Source organism: Anas platyrhynchos, chromosome 3 (genome assembly GCF_047663525.1).
Source record: "Anas platyrhynchos isolate ZD024472 breed Pekin duck chromosome 3, IASCAAS_PekinDuck_T2T, whole genome shotgun sequence".
In the NCBI taxonomy this organism is placed as follows: domain Eukaryota; kingdom Metazoa; phylum Chordata; class Aves; order Anseriformes; family Anatidae; genus Anas; species Anas platyrhynchos.
In genome coordinates, this window is record NC_092589.1 from 106,696,376 (window position 1) to 106,718,959 (window position 22,584).

Here is a 22,584-nt window from a genome sequence, read left to right on the forward strand (position 1 = left end):
GAGCTCTTTCAAAGATAATTTAGGTATTTCCACACAGAGTATAATAAAAATAAATATATAGAGATATATTATTTGTACAAAGATAAATAAATGCATACAATTCCGTCTTGATGTGTGTATATGTAACTGTTGATAAGTGTGTTAATATATACGTAATTGTCATGTCCCTCTTGGTAGCATGGGAATAATAATACTTCCCTCTCTCATAAGGGCCTGCAGGATGTACTAAAGATTACAAGTGATCATCTTAGTGGTTATAACCATGTAAATAAATACATATAATTGTGATGTGAAGTGTATATATATTTTTTTTCTTAGTTATTTTCTCTGCATGTACTGAACATGTTTTCTTCTAACAGCTTTGAGGTAGAGAAAGAGTACTACTTACATTGCTGTTGTATTTTTCCTCATTATTTTTTCATTATTAAATTGCGTTTTTGAAATTAAGAGACTACTTCAGAAAAAAAGTTACTAGAAATGTTGAGAAATAAGAACATCAACGTATATTAAAGACATGTGCATAATTGCAGATACTCCAAAAGAAACCAACAGGAATGACCAGGGCTCTATAAAAACTTTTTTTTTTTTTTTTTTTTTCAAGGAAAAGCTGAAGAAATCAGTAGGTTTTAGTCTAGATAATCTTCAAAACTGTAAAATTTTACTGCAAAGGGGAAGATGATAGACTATTCTTTGCTAGAGAAAGCATACACAAACATAGTTTGAATTCAAACAAGCAAAACCTTAAAGCAGTTTGGAAAAAAAAGATGTTTGTTAGGAATGACTTACAAATCTGTATTTCTACCCTTCTGTAGGTGCCCACCCCCCCCCCCCAAAAAAAAAAGAATAAAAATAAAATAAAATAAAATAAAATAAATAAAATAAAATAAAATAAAATAAAATAAAATAAAATAAAATAAAATAAAATAAAATAAAATAATAAAATGAAAAGATGATGCCAAGTGGGTACGTGGCTGTACCTTTGTGCAACCCACATAAACTTTTTTTTTTCTTTAATATTTATTTTTGCAACGTTGAATTCTCTTAATGTAATTTTCACATTATTTATGAGAATATTTCTATTTTAATGGCCATTTAATCTACAGACCATTCTGTTCAGATTCAGCTACGAAACATTTATGAGCATTCCTTCATGTTCTGCATAGAAGTGAAAGTTTGTAATTTTTTCCACACTTCAACTTTCTGATAGCTTCTCTGAAATATTCTTAACTGCCTGTTTCTGTCATTGATGACACAACAATCTATAGATCCACATTGTGGATTCACACAGACAGACTGTCTATGTACATGACAATATAAATAGATTTCCTTGGGCTAATTATCTCTTACCTAAAATATCAATAAAGAGATGACCAGAGGTAGCACAGACTATTTCCTTTTAATCTTTCTCTATAATCTTGCTTCTTATTACAAGACAGGAGCTAAGTACATACACTAACAAATATATTTCAGTGTGTTGAGAGGTTTTATCCACACTTTGGGAGCATATATGCAGATGTTGCTTATAATTACCTATCCTTTGTTTATATTAAAAATAGAAAAGTCAGTCCAGAACTAATAAGTGACATAGCCAGTACAATTTAATGGTAGAACAGCTGAGGCATTCTGACAGCTTTTTTTTTTTTTTTTTTTTTTTTCTCTTATGATTAATACTTTTTTCTATTAAGGCTGCTGAGAGCAGCATAAAAGCAATTCCCATCCTTTGTCACTGCTGATGTCACCAGTTTCATCTGAGCACTTTCAGCAGACATTGTACTGTAGATTGAAAATGCAGCCCAAAGGCTGCTAGCAAAATTGATGCAAACCTGTTAAGCTCTCTTTGGGAAAGATGTCACAGTTTGTCATATTGATTTTTTAAAAATCTCTTGGGTGCTGGGCAAAGTTTCCTTGAAATACCTGTTTCAAGTTGGAGAGTGCAGTTGTTGGCATGGTGTCAAAGCTGAGCAGAACTGGGAAAGGTTTAATATCCTGGCTCCTAATATCCAGTGTGTCCATCTGCTCATAGGAATGTATGTCTTTACATGCTAACACTTCCCCTGCACAGCCTGTCTCCCACCCAGGCAAGAGAAAGCATTTCCCTGCTATCCCTGGCCTCACAGCAGGCATTGCACTCATTGGGCTGCAGAGCTCCTCTCTTTCAGAGGAGTCCTCTCCCTCTGCTCTCCTCCTGTTCAGCCAACATGCCTCTGAGTGGGGTTTTGGCTCACCAGCCATCTTCAACACAGCAATGTTCACAGCCTGCTCTTCTTGAAATTGTGTCCTCCCTGGGTTTTCAACATGTCTGAGGGATTGCTCTCCTCATTCTCCCTCCACATTTCTTGATAGGTTCCAGATCCGATGCTGCGCTCCAGATCTGCCTCCACTAAAATCTTATACTGACCTTTTTTTATAACCAGTCATATCACTTTCATGCTGCTGTAAGAAGCTAATGTCTGCCATCTTTTCTCTGACTGTGGCGCCCATGTCTCTTGTCTGCTAATTTTTTGAGAAACCCTTTTGGACTATTGCCCATGCTGCTCCTCATTCTTGTCTTATAAAGATCTCCAAAGCTGACTTGATTTTTTCATGTCTTCCATGAAAACTGATCAGTTCTAAGATTTCTGTCAGAGCATGCCAGAAAACACAAGGGCACACACAGAGAAATGTACTGTGTTATTGCACTACGTCTCCTGCATCTCTATCCAGAGGTTGCTCCTTCTAGTCAGATCCTGACCTGTTTTGGATAGATATCACTTCCAGTTGGGGTTTGATATAATGCTTTGCATTCTCCATTGCAATATTGCTGATGTCCCAGCATAGTTGTTTGTGCACTGCTCAGCATGCATGTGGATAACACTTTCTCTGTCTATCTGAATGGGATTTCAGGGTAGGCAATACAAAATGCTGGATAAAAAAAATAAATAAATAAGGCTAGTAGAGAAAAAAAAAAAATCACTGGTAGAAGTGATGCCTTACAAACAGGAAATATGTTCTTTTAACCTGGCTATGACATAGGAGTTAACATTTTTTTCCTTTTTCCATGTTCCTGAGAGGAGAAAAGAATAAGAGAATGAATGTGCTTTTTGTTGTTTGCCTCAGACAGCCAGAGGCAAATGAAGCTGACTTTCCTAATCACAAAGATACAAAGCGAGTAGTTTCCCACACAAGAAAACCACCTACATGACTCAAAACTCCTTTCTGTTCAAATGCTTCTATTATTGCTTGTTTGGATAAGTAGGAATTTCAGCAACACTGAATATGATTCACCCTTGACAGGGAGAAGGGCAGGAACATTGTGGCCAGCTCTGTACCATGGTAGGGATGGTCACAACACATTGTGAGGCATGTGGGTTACAGTGGATCCAGATGTGATTCCCAACTCGTGTGGCCAATGTGGAGGTCTGTGGGAGGCCTCATGCTCTGTGCAATCTACCTCTTACTTTTAGCTCAGTTAGGAAATGAAGGTCTTAATACTGGAAAGTCCTGAGATCTCTGGCTCTATTCCAGAAATGTACGAGGCATGTGTGAGTCAGATCATTTCTTTGGAATTGATGATGTGCTTAAAACTTAAGCACATGCTTAAGTGATTTACTGAATTGGGACCAGAAAGCTTGGCAACTTTGAGGACTGAACCCTAATCTAATCCAAGCATGTTTTTATTTTTAGTTAACAAGTAATAAAATAGTCTCCTCCCACTGCTCTGTGCCCCCATCCTCTTTAATAATCAATGTTATAATAATACTAATAGTTTTATTTTAAAAAGTATTAAAAATGATTATCTAGTGTAAAATTTCCCCTTTATGGTGGTAATTCAGATGTTATCTATTTTTGACCAAGTTCTGCATATACTACCAGATATCCTGCACAAATGTTTTTCTGACTGTCTTACAAAAGCTCCATGTAATGGGCATAACTCTGGTAATGTATGTAACTCAATACAAACAACTGCAAATTCAAAGCAAGAAGGACTTAAAAACAGCTACCAAATTGAAAGAAATCTTACATAATACCACCTTGTACTGTACCTGGGTTTCTGTTCACCTCTTTGATTTTCATGCCCTTGTTGACAAGTTCAGAAATGAACCAAAGGTACCTTACAGTGTTTTAATTAAAGCAGAAGTTCTTAAGCTGACAGTAGTTTAACATTTAGGAGTTCTGACAAAACAGTGTTTGGTACAAAGCATTTCAAAGAGAAAGATTTGCATTCAAAGTATAGAGATAGTTTATCCACTATACATTACATTCAACATATTTGACTTGTGAAATAGTAAAATATTAGCATATTTGATCAAAGTTTCTATAGATTATGACAATAAATATTCCCTGACAATAACACTTCACACTTTGAAAACTGTTTTGTGATGTAGGAATAGAACAAATAAAATGTCCTTCACTTACAGTATTGTACCTACTGTCAATGTCTCCCTGTCCAACTCCATGAATTCCCATGGTATCCTGGATTATCTTCATTAGCATTTCAGCTGGAAATGCACAGGATAACAGACATTTCTGGAAGGCTGGGGTAATTTTTATATCAAAACCCCAAAACTGTTCTGTTTAACAGGAGTGTGACTGAGAAGTAGAGCACACCATTTTGTTCTTGAGTAAGGTGTATTCTTTAATATAAAATGGTAAGAAAAGACTTCCCTTACCAGAAAAAAATAAAGGCCTCTTTGTTGCTTAGAGATAGGAAAATTTTTCAAAAATGTACAGCATTAAGTAGTTTTGTGATCCATTCTGTTGTCATAGTGTGATGACTCCATATTGTTACATCTCTGAAGACATTATTCAGACCTAGGAATTAGTGCTGTACAGAATATCTTTATACAGAAAACCTGTAAGAAAGAGTGTGAAATACATCTTCATAAGGCATAATTTTGGGAGACTATTTCCTTAGGTATTAGAACAATGAATGTAGTCTCAAGTAGTTGGCCAGGTTTCATTTCATTACATAGCTTTATGTATCACCTGAGTGCATTCAGGAAATCTCCTGTCCTAAAGCCAGACTCGTTTGGATCTGTTTATTCAGTTTGAGTTAAAATGGAAACAACAGTGTTGAGCAAGACTTTTCCTGTCATACTTCAGAGCTGAACTTTTCTCAAATTATGCAAGTGAAATCTTCCATTTAGCTGTCCTGGAACACTTGCATTTCGTAAGGTTATGGGCTCTCTTGTGCTAGCCTGTCATGATCTGCAAACTCCTGTGGCAATCAAACACCCTCTCTTAGATCTTTTCTGGTTCTAAACATTTTCTAATCCTTGCAAAAGCTGATTCACAGTCATGTGAATAATATGACAGAATGGAGCCTTGGTTGCTCAGCTTCTCACATATGCAGCTCAGAAAGGACTAGATGACACTTGAAGGGGACCTGGCAGACTTCAGTGGGTACACAAGGATTTCTGAGTTGTTGTCTCAATGAAAAGTTTTCAGACAGAGCCTGGAGTTTTCTTGCCTTGGAGGCTCATGAAGCTAGACAGGTTTACTTCACTTAGCACCTATCGTCTGCTGGAAGCTGTCTCATATCTATTTGGCTGGGTGCCATGCCTCCTACAGCACCTCATTGGCCATGCAGTTTAGAGGCAAGCGCCTCTGGAAAGGGTACTCCTACTTTGAGGGCAAGCCGTAGGCCACTGTTTCTGGCACACAGTGAAAACTTATTTCCTGAGACAATTCTATGTGCTGAGACAAATCTACATGCTTATCCATAGCGAAAAATAGATTTATTTATTTATTTTTTTAATATAAATGACAAGTGATACTGGTGTTAATGGGAAGGAAAATGGGGATGTGAAAGATTAGCTCCTTTTCTAAACATGCTTACTTGTTAGGTATAAGTTAGCTGTCTTTCATGGAGTCTTATGGAGTTCTTGGCCATCAGTCAGGGATGCTGTCTTGGGCCAAACATACAAGACATGAAAAGAAAGAAGTAACACCCTATTTCTTTTTTTTTATCTTTTTGTATTTTGGAGGTATGTAGAGTTTGGAGAAAAATCAGTCTCTGTGCTCTTTAGAGTTTTGGGATAACAGTGATCTTCATTCTCCACTATGGCTGCTAGCTTGAGAAACTTCATTACAGCTTCACCCTTCTCTGTGTTTAATACTCATCAAGGACAAATTGATCTTAAATGAACACTAAAAAAAATCCTATCTGCTTTTCATATACATTTTCACATACACAGAATCTATATATTGGCAAGTCCGGAAATATGCTACTGCACTCTATGCTAAAATTTTCAGGCTGCACAGACTAATACACTTCCTATGTACTGGCTAAGATTTTGTGGGTAGAGCATCAGACACCTGAAGTCTATTGACATATACCACTTCACACTAGTAGCCTGCCAGTTTCTTGTGTAAATGAATGCTTCCATTCATTTCAATTCAGAAAACATCTGTATTCACAAATATGAGTGTCACTAAAATTTGACGAATGCAAAATTTCAGGCTGGAAGAAACTGCTCAGTGCTCTCATGAAGGGTATGTGTACTGATTTAGGGCTTGAGACTTCAGTGTGTGGCTTCAAAAGGACTTGTGCTCAAAGGAGATTTCCTTTCTTGACCTTTCTTTTGAAGCATGCTATTGTTGTAAGGCAAAATCACATCCTGCAATACCTACAAAAAGCCTGGCTGACATTGCTCATGTCAAGTAGTGTCTTATGTAAGAAGTTCCATTTACTTCAGTTTAAATACTGATGTAAATGAAGATTATCCAAAGCAAGCAAGGTCTGCAAGAGGAGGCCATAAAAACACACCCACAAAAAAGAGTGTAACAGAGGCTAAGAGCTTGGTATTCACACCAGCTTTGTCCTTTGAGAGTAGTTTACAGGGAAGAAAAAAGTTTGCCTTTTTTTTTTTTTTTTTTTCCCTAAGCAGCAAATGAAGAAAAAAATCCCTTGAAGAGCTCAAATAGAGAGTTCTAGCCCTGTATATGAAACATTAATTTATATTTATGATAGATTCAAGGGCTACATATGTTTTGAACCTGTGGTGGAAGAAAAGAAAAAAAATACTTCAGTGTGGACTTTTAGATGTTTAGGTATTCTTGAAAATATTTAAAATGGTAGTTTAGAGATCTTTTTTTAAGCTAAGTGGATCATGATTTTTCATGGAACAGAGACTTTGCAAATTCCTTTTTGACTGTCATCTGTAAATCATTTGACTGCTGGTAAACAGAACTCTATGTTGTCCTGATAACAAGGGAAAGGCTGGAAATAAGGAATTCCACCCTTAAAGCCATTAAGGTAAGTCTAAAATTGATGTGTATTAGATCAAAGGGTGGAATATTTTCCAGATGATTTTTCATTTCAGTGAAAAAAAAAAATAAAATAATAATTTCCAAGGTGTTAAGCTTCAGTTACTGAGCATGGGGATTCAATTGACAATTTTGTATCCTGCTAGGATGAAACCTAAACTGGATAATAAAAAATACAAAAACAAACAATCAAACAAACAAAACCTTTATATTGCTTACTTGTTCTTTTACTACAAATGAAATGTTACAGTCCATCAACAGCTATAGATGTTTTGTTTAGAAGGAAAAATCAAATGAGAATACCAATTGATTTTTTTTTCCTGTAATAAGTTTATTTTACAGCATCCTTATGCATGAAAATTACAAGGCTAGAGGAGGTTCCTAATTTAAATGAAACTTTAAATTAAATTTTATAGTTGAGGAAAGTGGAAGCTTTTAGTGTAGTCAGAGACGATACTACAGAAGTATTAGTCATTACAGCCTTGGAAAGTGTATAGGAATGTCAGCACAAATCAGCATCCATTTAAATTCTGGTATATGCATGCCACAGAGGAATATGTTTGTTTTTTTTTTCAGCTTCAGTCCCCTCAGAACTTATTGTAAATGTGGTGAGTTCATGGGCCTGTGTAATATGGACATTATGCTCCCAGATCCACTCCTAGGAAGCAGTGACCACAATTAAAAAGTAAAATAAAATCACCTTTACTGCCAACGTTAACTTTCCTTCTGTCTCACAAAGCAGGACAAGGATAGAATTATGTTCTTTCACCTTCTAAGTAGCACCTCTGTATTTAATTTAAATATCAGTTATTACAGGAGAGCTTATCATCATTGGTGTTTCAAGTTTTGGATTATTGGTAAGAGTGTGTGGGGGGTGGGGAGGTGATGACAGGGAACACTTGTCATAGGGTTGTGTGACATAGGAAGGGCAAGGTAGCTATATATATATATGTATTTTTTTTTTTTTCCTGTGACTTGGACAGTTAACCTCTGTAGGTGCCTAACTGTGATCAATAGATTTTCTGTTGTGGTTTTGTGTAAAACTCCAGATCCCCTCACCTCCCTAAAATGTTTGCCTTCCATCCATCCCTCCATCCCTAACATGTTTATCTCCCATCTATGTCTCTCACTAATGTGCTTTGTCTCCTGCCCAATTATCCATCCATCCCCATGCACTGGTTTCATTCTGCCCAGAGTTTGGCTCAGAAAGATGGAGTAACAAAGTATAGGCAGTGCAGCTGCCTCACTTTTGGGAGAATGCCTTTACTTTTTTCAAAGTCTGACTTATGTGTTAAGGCTTGTTTTGACTTGTTTCTGATGGATTTTTGCAGGAACAACAAAGGAGATGTATCTTGCAAAAAATTCATTTTCCACCCTTTTGCAAGCCTATGCTCCAAAAAATAAAGACTTTGAATTTATCAAAGAAAAGGTCACTAGAACTTTGTTTTCTATGTAGGTCAAATGCCATATTATGTCCACCATTATTTTTGGAATGGAACTCACAGATTTTTGGCTGAAATGATACAGAAATCCTCAAAAATATAAATCTACTGAATCACGCAGACTGCAGTGAAAATGTCTAATCAGTAATAAAGGCAATACACAGCCTTTGGAAAGGAGTTGTTATTGTATTTTGCTACCATTGAGAAGAGAGTCTTCTGTTACTAACCTTATATCTAATTATATTAAAAAACTAAAACCAAATCAAACAAACAAAAAATAAACATCTGGCAAACATTTGACACTGCAGCATACAGTGAATCTAGAGAAAAAGGGCTTTTCAAGATGGTATTTTATATTTTATTTTAGTAAGTTCTCTCTTCATTGAAAACATGGGAAAAATGAATTAAAGACTCTAATAACCAGCTAGCAGGAAATACAAAAATAAATCTAAATTGATGTCTATGCTCTGAGTCTATATGGCTTCCTTTGCAGAAAGTATCTCAGCCTGCAAATTCTCCAAACTCATTAGTATGGAATCCTAAATTCCTGTAAAATTCCCCCTCCCATCTTGCTTGACCTTTTGCTACTGCTGACCTACTGTACAACTCATCTTAGGGCTAATTCTGAGCCAGATGTAAGTGGGACAGATATTTCTCAAATCTGCTACAATCAGTGCCACCTTTTCCCATTTTAAATTGATGCTGCCAGTACAGACAGTTGCACATCTGTAGTTTCAAAATAAGTGTAGGTCATGCTCTTTCTCCTTATTCTTCTCAAGAGGGTAACAGTTATTTTCATAGTTATTCCCAGGAGTCCATTAGTAAATCTGAATATCTCTGTGTTGGGGTCATAGGAACGATACAAGCTGACATTCCTGACAAATGCGTCACTAGTGAGATCCAGTCTCTTTGAAAACAATCTGACAAGTATTTAAGTTGATATTTCAGGGCATTAGGTGTTGGGTAAACATAGTGTGCCATCACAACATTCCTTATCTGATTAAAGAAAAGGTGTAAGCTCTTTCTAACTGGTGTAGAGACACTTTCTGAGACTGTGCTTAGTATTACTAGATATTATATTGCAGGAATTTTGGTGCGGCTCATATCATCGGAAGCTCATATTAGTACACTGTAAACTCTGGCGTTGATAGCGCTGCTTACAGCAGTGATATCGTTCTGTTCCCACTCTCATTCCCTTGACGTTCTCAACATACACTTATATTCTCTCTGAAGTCTATTAACCCTTTAAATGAACACAGCTCAGTTTGTTTTGTTCTTCAAGATAAGCTCCAAACATTAATTTCTACTAAAATCTCAGTGCACATAACACAAACTTGAACTTTGCAGTTTCAGGCAGATGAAGTCCTTTTCATTTCCTCCTAAACTGGTGATATTATTTTTAAGCAATATTGTGTTCTACAGTGCATTTACGTTAAAGAGAAAAATGACAATGACAGGAGACTCTGGTGATACTTAGCATAGTACAAATTATTGCAGCTATTTTAAATGCAATTCTTTTTGTAGAATCAGTAAATGTAATTTCAAATTGTATTTATATATATATATGCACCAGTAAGGAAATGATTATAAAGATTTTTTTTATTTTTTTATTTTTTCCCCGTTAGAAAATGTTCGAGTTTCAATCAGACTAACAGTTTATTAGTAATTGATTTACTGTGCTCATTACTACATGGCATGTAGCAGTCATTTTCCTGGATACTCATTCCAAACATTCAGAGGATTAAGTACCAAAAAAATAAAAAATAAAAAATAAATCAATTTCAAGAACACATAAAAATCACTAATGTGTTCTAAAGCCTTTTTTTTGTTTGTTTGTTTTCTTTTCACAATTGGATATAGGGAGTAAAGCATATAAAATTAACAAATTGCAGTTGATAGTTTATTTCAATCTTGTGTGATTTACAAAGGGAACCTCTAAGGAAATCCAAAATAATATTTTAAAGCTATTGCTCTATGTCTTTTTGAAAAACAAATCTCTGACCATGTGCTTCAGCAAGGCTTACCATCTCGTGTGCGTGTGTGTGTGCATGCTGAGCTTGATTTCAGTTTCTTATTTTGGTTTTATCTCCTTTCTTATTTCAGCATTATTTCCTGCACCCAAGCTGATCGCTGACTGACCACAAGGGATCACAGAATGAGGTAAACTTGAGTAGTAGATGAAGCTTTGAAAGAATACCTGAATTTTGCATTTTATCTATCATGTGAGCAAACTCAGTTGGCATATATAACACCTCACAAAGCAGCAGCCATGTGTCACATCTGGTTGATCAGGGTTCATACTGTGTTGTCATACCATAAAACAACAGCTCTCTCACTTCAACCATGAGAAGATTTAAGGTTAGCAGCCTAAAGTCTCTTCTGAAGCATCATTTCCTTCCATTCTGAACGGTTCCCCTTTGGTACCGTCTTCTGTAACATCTGTGGAGAAACTGATTGGACATACAGGAAGCCCTATAGATATGCATTCTATTGATTTTTGGTGACTACCTTTGAGACAGAATGTTACAGAGAGGTGATAAGACTCAGAAGTATCTTAGGTCCAGTAAGGAAGGTTTCATGCTTGAGTAAGCCTGCAAAGACATGGAGGGGGCCAACGGGCACAGAAGGGTAAAACTTATTTTAAAGCCACTTTGAGAAAAATAATCACGTACAGGTCAAGTGCTGCTTAAGAATGAAAGGAGCAAGAGTGAGTTTGGAGGTTAAGATAAGGCAATGTTAGGCAGACCACCAGAACTCTAACATCATAGTTTCCCTTGGAAGAATGGAAACCTAATATTTCTGTCAGAAGCCTGATTTTCATCACCAAATTTCCTGGTTGCAAGGATTTGTCTGTAACAAGAAAGAAAGAAGAATGTAACCACCCTATAGCCATACTTCATGTCTATCAAAAGTGAACTAACTCAAAAATGGGAGATGGACTTAAAAGAACCAGAAGAAGTAGAAAGAGCTGAACAGTATTAACCAAATATTTCAGTATTCTCAAAGCACCTTTGTTCCTTAGCTAGCATCTGCAACATCCTGGGAGGCTGTCAACCATTTATTTTTATTATTTGTTAATTACCTAATCCAGAATTGCCTATTTAAAAGCTAGCTGTCTATTTTAAGCTCTTTGTCTAGACTCTTGATGTAGCTGCTAAGGAAAGGCAGGTCAATTGCCCTCACTGCTTCTCTCCACAGATGGGGAGAGTTTTGATGGCTAATTTTGACTAACTGTCTAACTTTCTGATGCAGAAAATTCACTGATAGAGACTGCACTCTGGTGTAGCATAATACACTTAAAGGAAAAGTAAAAAAGCATCCTGGAAATAAAATTCGAGAATACAAATACAATTGCTCAAGTTAAAAAATATCTATCAGATTTAAGGAATATTTAAAAAATGATTAATAAGTAAATCAATAATCTAAGAGTTAAAAGTAAATTGTAAAGAACAAAAAAAATTCAGCTCTCTGGCTGGCTGCCTACAATTTAGATTCGACTATGTGTCAAAGTGGAGGCGACTGAAATCTTAGCATCTTAGAACAAACTGTTCTAAACTCTATTCATATAACATTACTGAACTGATGAGTACTGCATAGGTGTGAGGACAGAATTTCAATCTCACGTAGTGTGGTATGAGATCATACACTTTCATTACCTGGAAACTGATATGATGGGAATAAAATGCAGTTAAACTATGTGATTCTTAAAATTCTTGGAAAATCTGGAACATGGCTTTTCTTCAAGAGTTGTGCAATGTTTGCTTATTGGTAAAAGTAAAAATAAAAAAATAAAAAAATGCTGAAATTGTCAAAGTTTCAATCTGCAAACAGCTTTTATTGCATTTGGCAAGGGCTATCTTTAACTGTTTAGAATGGAGTGTGCATCCTTCTGTTTGGGCATATGGAAAGGCCAGGACTGGGGAAGGGAGATTCGTGTTCTGGCTAGGACTACTTGGATCACCAAGCACAGGAGCATCCTCTCTAGCAACTTTAGTTCATAAAGAAATGTTATTACTTGCTACACTAAACTCTGATCTTCTTTCCAATAAATTAATAGGATTTTAGATAATTTCACTAGGAGCAGGTTTGGGCCCTTTGGCATTGCTGTTAGGCTACAGTCTTTTATGTTTTTGCTATATATTATTTCCCTGTTTTTTGTCTCCTACAAAAAATTAACAGTTCTCCTTTAAACGCTGGAATCCTGCTACTCATTACTATGGTTACAGTTCCTGAATCTTGACCCATTTCACTTTCTTTTGACTGTAGAAGTAATAACATTAGCAAATACCACTGTGCTGAGTTCTCACCAAACAGGACACAACATGCTAATGCTGCTGGGCTGTAATGGATATCTGTGCAATACCAGTAATTGCTCTCATTTAGTCTATCTACAGTTACTAGTCTTGTCCTTCATGGCACAATAAATGAGAAAAAAAAATGTTTATCCAAACTGGTACGAAAATTCTATTTCAAACAACAAGCTCTACAAGTCATGTTAGCAGTAGATTAACATAAAGACATTTCTTTTTCATCACGTACTATTTCTTCATAAAACAGACTGCAAACTCTTAAGTAGTTTTAATAGTATTAACAACAGGCATTTATTATTATTATTAGCAACAACAAAGTTACAGCAAGATATTTATATGAAAATGGCACTCAGTATTCCCACACTAGAGCTGCAATGACTGAGCAGGAAAACAAGCACTTGTCATCACATATTACCGCATATTTCACTTTCATAATTACTTTCACCAGAAGATTTGAGGACACATGTTAGGCGAAATGCACGTAATCACAATGAGCTATGTTAGACCCCCCCTTCTCCACAGGTTCTAATTTCATTTTACAGCTACAGAAAGAGCGGCAGGGTAGTTTGTAGGGTAATAATATGCAGTGCTCTGACTCAAATATTATCAGAAAAAAAGCAGCACATTTTCTTCTTTTAAATGGTAACACTGTGAGGCTCCAGCTTCACCGACCCATGCCCTCCTCTGCTTTTCAGTCCATACTGGGTGCCATGTGGTAGGTATTGCTTGCTGGAAGGGCCAATGGATGTTGTGGAGAATCATCTCCATGCAGAAGTTTCTCATCTGAAAGTGAAGTCTAGCAACTGTGTGGAGCACTGGATGAGTACTTTATGTTGTGAAAAACATTTTATATGATGGCAGAGCACCCTGATGTGTTTTCTTCTCTACAGCATTTTGATCATATTATAAAAATAGTAGCTTTGGGGGGGGGGGAGGGGGGGGAGGAGAGTGGTTATGCAAATGCACACAGCAAAGTGCACTAAAGACTTATGTTTTATTTTCAATTAACTTGTAGTCAGTTCTAGATTATTAGTGCAATAGGATGTGCATTTGGTTCTCATAGTGGTGAAGGGATTATGGGCCTGTTTGATAAAACCTGACAAGATCCCAAAGTATGTTGACAGTCCAGGATTTTCCTGTTCCAACAGCTCTTGTGATCAAATTTAACACACTCTCATGGTTTGCACTGCTTTCCCATTTTAGTAGAAACACATTCATTTCAGTGCCACAGTTGTCATCTTCCTGCCTGTTCACTTCTATGCCCATCAGGGACATTGCCAAGAGAGCCAAGGGGGAGTTCTAGGCACAGGATGGGTGAAAATGGGTGCAAAGCAAAACATGCAAAATGACTGCTACCATCAGTGAGATCTGGAAATGGGTCATTGAGAAGAAGCACAACAGGAAGGTTGGTCTGAAATTGTTTTTGATATGGATGTGAGAAGAGTGTTGCACATCTGTCCCACAGATGGCCAGAGCTGGAAGACCATTTCTAAGTGTGAAGTATGCATTGCTGCTTCTATTTAGGCTATATGGAGGCTTCAGACTGAAGTTTGATTGTAGCACATGTAAGACATAGCAAGCTAGTTTTAATTTAAAACTGCATACCATAGGATACAGCTGCCAAGTCAGTGCTCAGGTTTTTGTGCAAGCATAATACTGCTTGCTCAAAATTATGCTTGCACATTGTGCTTGCACTTGAGTTTGGTTTTTGCTCACAGCAAAACCAATGTTCTGTTAGGTTTTCTGCCATCAATACAGGAATTAAGTATATGATTAGAAGATTAGAGTTAGCTCAGTTATGTCTACATGTTCACCAGTCCTATCTAGACATAGCTTTTCCTGTCTGTCAACACATAATTTTGGGTTTTGCTAACCTAAATTTACAAAGAATATCCTCCAAACTATCAGTAAGACATTTATGTTTGTGTTGAATGGACTCCAAGTGAAAAAAGCAAAATATTGTTCTACAGTGGGTTATTTCACGGAATATTTTTCCAATATAGATTCATATTAAAAACAAATAAACACACCATCAAACAAAACAACAACAATAAAATAAACATATTGAAGCTTTTATAGTTTGATACTCTTTCATGTTGCAATTCCAAAGGTAGACATTAGTAACAATGAAATCATGGACTAGGACACGCTACCTATGTAAACAAAATAAATGATTTTCTTTACTGTGACAAAAAATGTCGTTGTCCTCCAGAACAGAACAGAGGGAGCACATTGTGTATGCAGACTTTGGGGAAGGACAGGAGAGAAAACACTCATGATATTTTATTGTATTTCTGACTGAGATTTCATGTAGTCTTACTTCTGAGTTACTTAACTGCATTTTCAATGTAATTTAGTGTGTGATAGCTGCATATGAAACCAGGCACTGACATTAGAAACATTCTGATTGTGCAGATATAATGTGTTCTGAAGCTGTTCTGCTGAAACTTGGGGCTCTCTTTGCCTTAGCAGCATGTGTATCACAGTCATCATGACCAAGAAAAAAACAAAACACTAAATATATTTTGTCATAATTAGTATTTCCCCTTGTGTAGGCCCTCTAAATATATATTGGAAACACTTTTTAAATATGTGAAGAGCTAGGCAGTGAGACAGACTTCAGAGAGTAAATGAAAAATCCCATTTTTTTCTCAAAGAGAGAGGTCCATTTTAGGAACTGTCTGGACAAACTTGTCATGGATAGCATAGGCACATTTAATTCTTCCTCAAAGCAAGAGATAGACTACTGGTTCTTTGAAGTCCCTTCCAACCCCACATTACTATTATACCTTTATTTATTTTTATTTGTATTAAGGGGATTAAGGTTGCTTTTGCTGAGCATTATACAGATTCTAGAACAAAGATGGAACGTTCTCTAATGAGTTAACAATTTCCCTGCCTAAGGGTCTTAGAGCTCAACTACAGATAGACCTGCAAGGATGATGACAGGTTACAAAAAAGGTCATGGCAAACACAGCACTCCATTTGGCTTTTCATTAGCCTAGCTTCAACATTTTTTTCTTATCTCCTGGAAGGCCAAATCTTATTTACCTACTGAAAGTGATTGCTATTTTAGGAGAGCTACTATGAAAATCATAAGATTAGTGATCATTCTTATCTCCTTTGCAATAGAATTTCATGACTTTGGTAGACTGATGAGCAGCTTTTGTTCCCATCATGAATCTCATGCTTTTCTTTGAGAGCTACCATTGCATCAGTGTAATTGTATAATTGTTAATACAGATTGTAGCAGGGAGAGCCCATTTTTGAACACTACTTTAAATAATTTAAATTCAGATCTGTCCTTTCATTTTGATCTGGCATTGTAGATCTGCCATCAGTCTCTTGCCTACAGGCAACAGCACTGAGCAGGAAATGAAATACAGTCAACATTTTTTTTTCTCCCTGTAAGCTAATGAAGTGTAGAAAATAAAATACTGGATTGCAAGCAAAATCAGAAGAGTTTGTAGTATGTGTAGTATGAAATAAGGATTATAATGCATCAGGTGTTATTACAAAGGGGACATTCACTGGCAGAGGAGGGCAGTGAGATGCACACTCGTTGCACTGGTAGGTATCTAAATGCTATCTAAACGCTGGCTGTGGAATTCATTGACTGTTCTGCAAAGGAAACAGGATCGCTGCTGCCCCAGGTCCGTGGGCAAAGATGTTGGGATGTAGCTTTATGCCTGGCAGAAACAGGGTAAAAAATAAATGATGCAATACAACTACAGGGAGTTTCTAGGATCTCTTGAGACAAACTCAAGGTTAAGAGACTAAAAAAGAAAAGCATATATTTCAGTATAGGTTATGGTGTTTGACGTTTCCTCACAAGATTTGCCCTGCACTGCTTTCATCAGATCAATTTTGCTAAAAGATAGGAAGCCAAGTGCCCTCTACATTGATATGATTTGGACACCTGCTTCTCTCCAGAAATTTTACATATTTTTGTGTAGGACAGAAAAAAAGTGATGAACCCCAGCAACACTCCCACATCCAATTTTCTTGAAAATGAGATAATGTAGATGAGCTCATTTCATCTAAATTATTTTAAAATTTTAAGAAATCTGCTGTTGCAGTGTACCACACACAATAAGAACATTTGAATCTTTCTTTCTGTGCTATATTAGACACTGAATTATTATGATATGATGGGTTAATATGTGTGATGTTGAATGAATTTTGAATTAAAAATGCATTTCCATATGTAGATAGGCAACCTGATGTTTTGACAAAATATGAGTTCAGCTTGGCATCACCAAAATAGCCCCACCAACCTTTTTTCCTTTCATAGTCCCTTGAAATGCAAGAACACCTTATATTTTAGCTGTCATCTTAATGCTAGATATTATTATAAGGGAAAAAGAGCTAATATCAACTGCTTTTAATTTAGGCAGGATTTCTTTTACATGAAGACAGAGAATTTTTCTTCTATAACCATTTTGACTGGAAGTCATAGGGCCCTTGCCAAGAAGTTTCAATTATGCTTTTAAAATATAAATCCTAGGAGTCTTGAAATTACAGGGTGTGGGTAGCGATATGTTAAATGTTTAACAAGTGAGGAGAAATTAGTGCATTTTGGCTTATCCTCAGTGCTGTTAAGAAACAAAAACGTTCTTTTGTTGTAGGTAAAAACAGTTCCTTCCAAAGAAGTCTGTAAAAACTGGAAAGCATTTTCATATAATTCTGTGAAAATGACACAGATAACTGCAGAATGTGGAAAACAAGGCCAGCCACAGAGCCTCACCCAGGACAATGTTCATTAGGAGGACATGGTGTAAAAACACCGTAGGATGTTTTGGCTACTACAGCAATCATGGGATTATCTGGGGTGTGTTTTAGCTCTACCCACCAAGAACATTTCCCATGTGGTATTTGGGTGGGGAAAGTGAAAATCTACCCCATTGTCAGGTATGAAACTATTTCCTTTTTTCAGTTTGAGGCTAAGTGTATGCCTTATTCGTTTGGGTGGAGGACACTAACAGATTCAGTCACTATTGAAGGAGAAGGTATTTCAGTTGGGGCAGGGGGTATTTCTGCACACCTTGGAGTTGTTCATATCGGTACTGATTGGGAAGAAGCTATTCCTTCCTTCAGAGTACCAGTTACACTACAGTTACGTGATCAGTAATGCTGTGTTTGTTAATGATCAGTAGCAAAATCTGTCCTGTATGAACAAATGTGATCCAGCTTAGCTTCAGTCAGATATCTGTATTTCTGTCACATTAGCCGGAGTACACACGTCAGAATTTATTTTATGGGTTTTTTTTTTGTTTTTTTTTGTTTTTTTTTTTTTTTCCAGAGATGGGAGAACAAAAGGTATCAGTTCTGGTATTAGATGGGATGATGTAGATGAACAATACCTACTCTGGTATAAAGCCTGTTGGTACAAAGTTAACCCTTCAGCTGTTTTTGAACAAATTGGAGACAGTTGAATGACATGACTTAGAATCAGCCTTTTGCATCAACAGTCTTTGGCATTTTGAACTGGTATCAGGAGCCCTAAAGCCAACATTTGCTGTCTTGTAATAGCTGTTACCTATGGCCTCAAGTTGTAAAACACACACTGTTCCTAATGTGCCATTATTATGGGTACATAAATCATCGCACTTCAGAGTAACTGGGAAATTTACCAAGTAAATATAACAAAAGTTGCATTCAGGTATAGTATTGACACTTGCTGAGATGGCAATATAAAAACTTTCAGGTGTCTCAGTCCTCAGGGCTGGCCAGTGAGTTTATTATGTTTCCTGTCCTTGCACTGCTTAGGTAGAGCTTTAATCCAAAGTGGATAAGAACAAGACCTTAGCTCTTCATTTTCAGTAACCTTTCTTTAAGAAATCGTGTTGAAACTTTCATGTTTCCTTAATTTGTATTAGCAATAATAATCCATTAGTACTTTTCTAACCAAAGCATTAGCCTTTGGAATACTGTAAGAAAGCAAGGGGACTTTACTGTTCCCCATTGAATTATTTTAGACTGTAATCTGTGGGAGGCAGGGAATAAATTCTTGTTGCACTTCTGAACACTGAGAACAAAATGGTTCACAACTGGGATTCCTAAGCACAAATACAATATAACAAACCAGGAACAACTATTAATACAGCCATGGCCTAATTAAAATTGGTACACAATAGGCTACAGGCACTGACTTTGGAGGAGCTGATGAATGGTGTCATACAGACAAAAATTACCTTCTTCTGTCAAACACAAATTACTGAGTTCAGTTCAAGGGTAATGTGGGGAAATAGTAGACATATGTGATAAGCAGGAGATGTACATCAGCTAAATTAATTTATTATTATTATTACTTCTGTAACGTCTGTGAATCTAGAAGAACTGATGAATATATAAAATGTGAACCCAAAAGTTACTTAACCTAAACTTGACACTGTTTTTTTGTTTGTTTGTTTGTGTTTGTTTTGTTTTATGTTGTTGTTATTGTTGTTGTTTTTTCCCTTTAAGATTTCTGTTTCAAAGTGTTGTGTGCTCATTATTTTTAGAAGTATCAGGAATTACCTGGGCATGGTTAGATTTCTCTGCAAGGCTCAGGCCTTCTTGACCTTTCTAAGACTTCACTGGAGTCAACGGGAGCTAGAAGTTCCATGTACCACCCATGAATTGAATGCAAGCTGTGTCAAAGGGCAAAGATCACAATCAGAACCTACAGTGAAAATTTGGCACTAACTTCTTTCCCCTCCCTCTCCCCAAGGTCATCCAGAATTATATTTCGGTGATTCCTGTTTCCTAATCTTCTGTTCAGTAGGGCATGTTTTGCTGCCTTGTTCTTAATATTTCACAATTCAACAGGATATAACAGCTATTACAAAACCCAACCAATGAAATTTTAAGGTAATCTGAGATTTCTCTAAGCAGGTAAGATTCCGATCTTGCAATTTGTTTCATATTGATGGGGCTTTGCACAGGATACCACTCACAGGGAACAAAGGTTTAGGGCTGCATTAATGAATATGAAACCTGTAGGATATTATAAACACTTTTTTTTTTTTTTTTTTTTTTTTTTTTTGGTATGTAGCCCCTATCTTTTGTCCAGTGATACATGTTTCTGGTATATTGTACCATGATCCTGACCTAACAGAGTCATCCAGAAAGTCCATCAAAAGTCATTATTAGATTCTTAGAATATAACACATCAAAAAAAAATAAAATATATATATATATATAATATATATACATGTATATATGTATATATATATATATATTTGGACCAACCTAACTAAGCAATGAAGATCTGTCTGTGCTGAAAACTGAGATCATTTTCAAGTACATAGCTAAGCAGGGGTGTTAATTTTTAACTTCCTTCATGAAATGCTTCAGAGTAAGTGAAGTTCAGTAATCCCAAAATAACTGGGAGATAGAGGTTAAAAATTTGGCCCAGTTTCTAGGATATAAGAGAGAAATCTCTAAATCTGAAGTTACTTCCCACTCTCCAAAGATAAAAAGGTCATGACACATCCTTTCATTCTGCTAACATGCTGACCAAAAGACAGAGAAATGACTTAAAATTCAAATCTGAATCCTTACTTTTCTCAGGTCATGCATCCAATTTTGAGGAAGATTTGTTGTCAGAGCATTCAGATTATCTGACAAAAAAAAAAAAAAAGTGTCACTCTTGCTAATGTAAAGAGTAATTTTCTTCTCTGAAATAGCCAGTAGCTTCTCTTTTTCTATTGACCTATCATATAATATTTTTTAAAAATCAACAGAAGTCATTTACATTTATACTTTTTAGAAAATTTCAGATAAAAGCTTTGGGGATTTATATGTAAGGCTATGACATCAGAGCCAATTGAGGCTTCTTATCTTTATGCCACACTACCTAGTAGAATATAAATCTATAATGGCAGAAGTACCACAGATGCTGTAGTTTACAATATCTAGAAGAAACAACAGAGGCAAAGGAGACATAAAAGGATAATTTTGCTTACACAAAATAGCAGCCTGAAAAATAAAAACAGGAAAACAAACAAGCAGATGGAGAAGGCGAAATCTGCAAGACATAGCTGTGCAAAGTATTTAAATATCCAGATGCAAAGCAGTTTAAGGGTCAGGGACAAGGGAAGGACATAGAATTCTCTTAGCAGCTCTGTAGCATTACCAAATAGCCCACTTTAAATATTCAAACACATTGATGGTTACTCATTTTTCCAACTTTCTGTCAGATTTAACAGGATTCTTAAATTTTGTTAAAAATCCAGACTCCTGAGCACCTTTTAACATGGGTTTGTTACTGTTTACACAAGAGCACAATAATTAATGTGTGAGAAAAAAAAAAACACAAACATTCTCAATTGGTCTGTACTCAATTCCATTTTAGCAAAAGGATTAATAATAAATATATATATATATATTTTAGAATAGTCAAAATTGTTTTATGAAGCAATTGCTACCCATAATAATAATAATTTACGCTTTTACTGCATACTGACTTCATCTAAGGGATTCAAGGGCTTTATGAACGTTAATTAGGCATCTGCAGGCACTATTAGGCACCACCAGTTGCTAGATGATGATTTTGGTCTGTCATTAGCTCAGAAGACTCCACCTGCCTGTTTTGCTTAGTATGCTGTAAGGGGGGGCTGGGAAAAGTGGTGTATCTGCATCATTTGCTTAATATTGAAATGTAGGAAAGGCATCTCTTGCTCTGAAATGTAGCTGCAGAGGAAAGCGTTCACCTAAAATGGGTCCCTGAATGAGATTTTATTACTGCTTCAATTATCTTCCTGAGCTTCAGACTCCCTGCTGAGCTGGCAGATGTCTCCTCACATCATGGCAGTGTCTGAAAGACAGATTCTCATTCCTGACCTCTGTTGTGTTGCAAGTTCTCCAGTCATTCTGGAAGCCTGTTCAAAGCCACAGATCCACTTTATAATCACTCTACAGACAGGTTCAAATACTTTAAATGATTTTTTACTCACCATGTTTCTTTCTACATCTCCTCCATCACCTTTTCTATCTATTCTACCTATTTCTACCATCACCTGTTCTGCCTTTGTCCTGCTCTGGATAAGACATGATCAACTTGGCCAGTGTCAGGTGGGAGGTAATAAAACTGGTTTGTCACTCAGCCACCAAGTTATTCATCCTTCCCTTGCAGGGTGAATAACTGCATTTTAAATGAGCCCCAAACTCACTGTATTTTTTTGGTAAAGGATTCTAATCTCCTTACAAGAAACTTCAGAAGCAAGGTAAATAATAAAAAAGAGCCAGGGGCAATGAAAACTGATCTAGTGAGTCACGTGAGAGCTAAAGTCTAGTTTAAGCATGGTACTTAAATAAACATGCTGCAGCAGCCATCGTTCCTCATAGGGGAGACCTGCAAAGAACAAAGAATATTGTTTTCATAAATTGTGATTTAATAATTAAATGAAGAAAGTACATTGAGATGTTGAAAACCATATTTCCTATGACTAAAGGAAAAAAAAAAAAAGGCAGTATGAAAGGATTTTGATAGTGTTATATAATGACAATCTTCTGATTCCTAACTATCTGTCAAGGTGCATTGAAGTCCTACTTCATTGAGATGGTACAGGACTCTTAGATATTAGATCCATTCACATGCT

At 36.3% G+C, this 22,584-nt stretch overlaps 1 long non-coding RNA gene across 1 annotated transcript; it reads right to left on the bottom strand.

Annotated features, from left to right (window-relative positions):
* Positions 1–13,292: 13,292 nt before the first annotated feature.
* Positions 13,293–22,332, bottom strand: LOC106019470 (uncharacterized). The gene is made up of 4 exons (XR_001194323.5): positions 21,940–22,332; positions 20,546–20,604; positions 19,520–19,632; positions 13,293–16,689 (listed from the first exon to the last, which is right to left on the bottom strand). It is a non-coding gene; the product is annotated as an uncharacterized lncRNA (long non-coding RNA).
* Between the last annotated feature and the right edge of the window lie 252 nt (positions 22,333–22,584).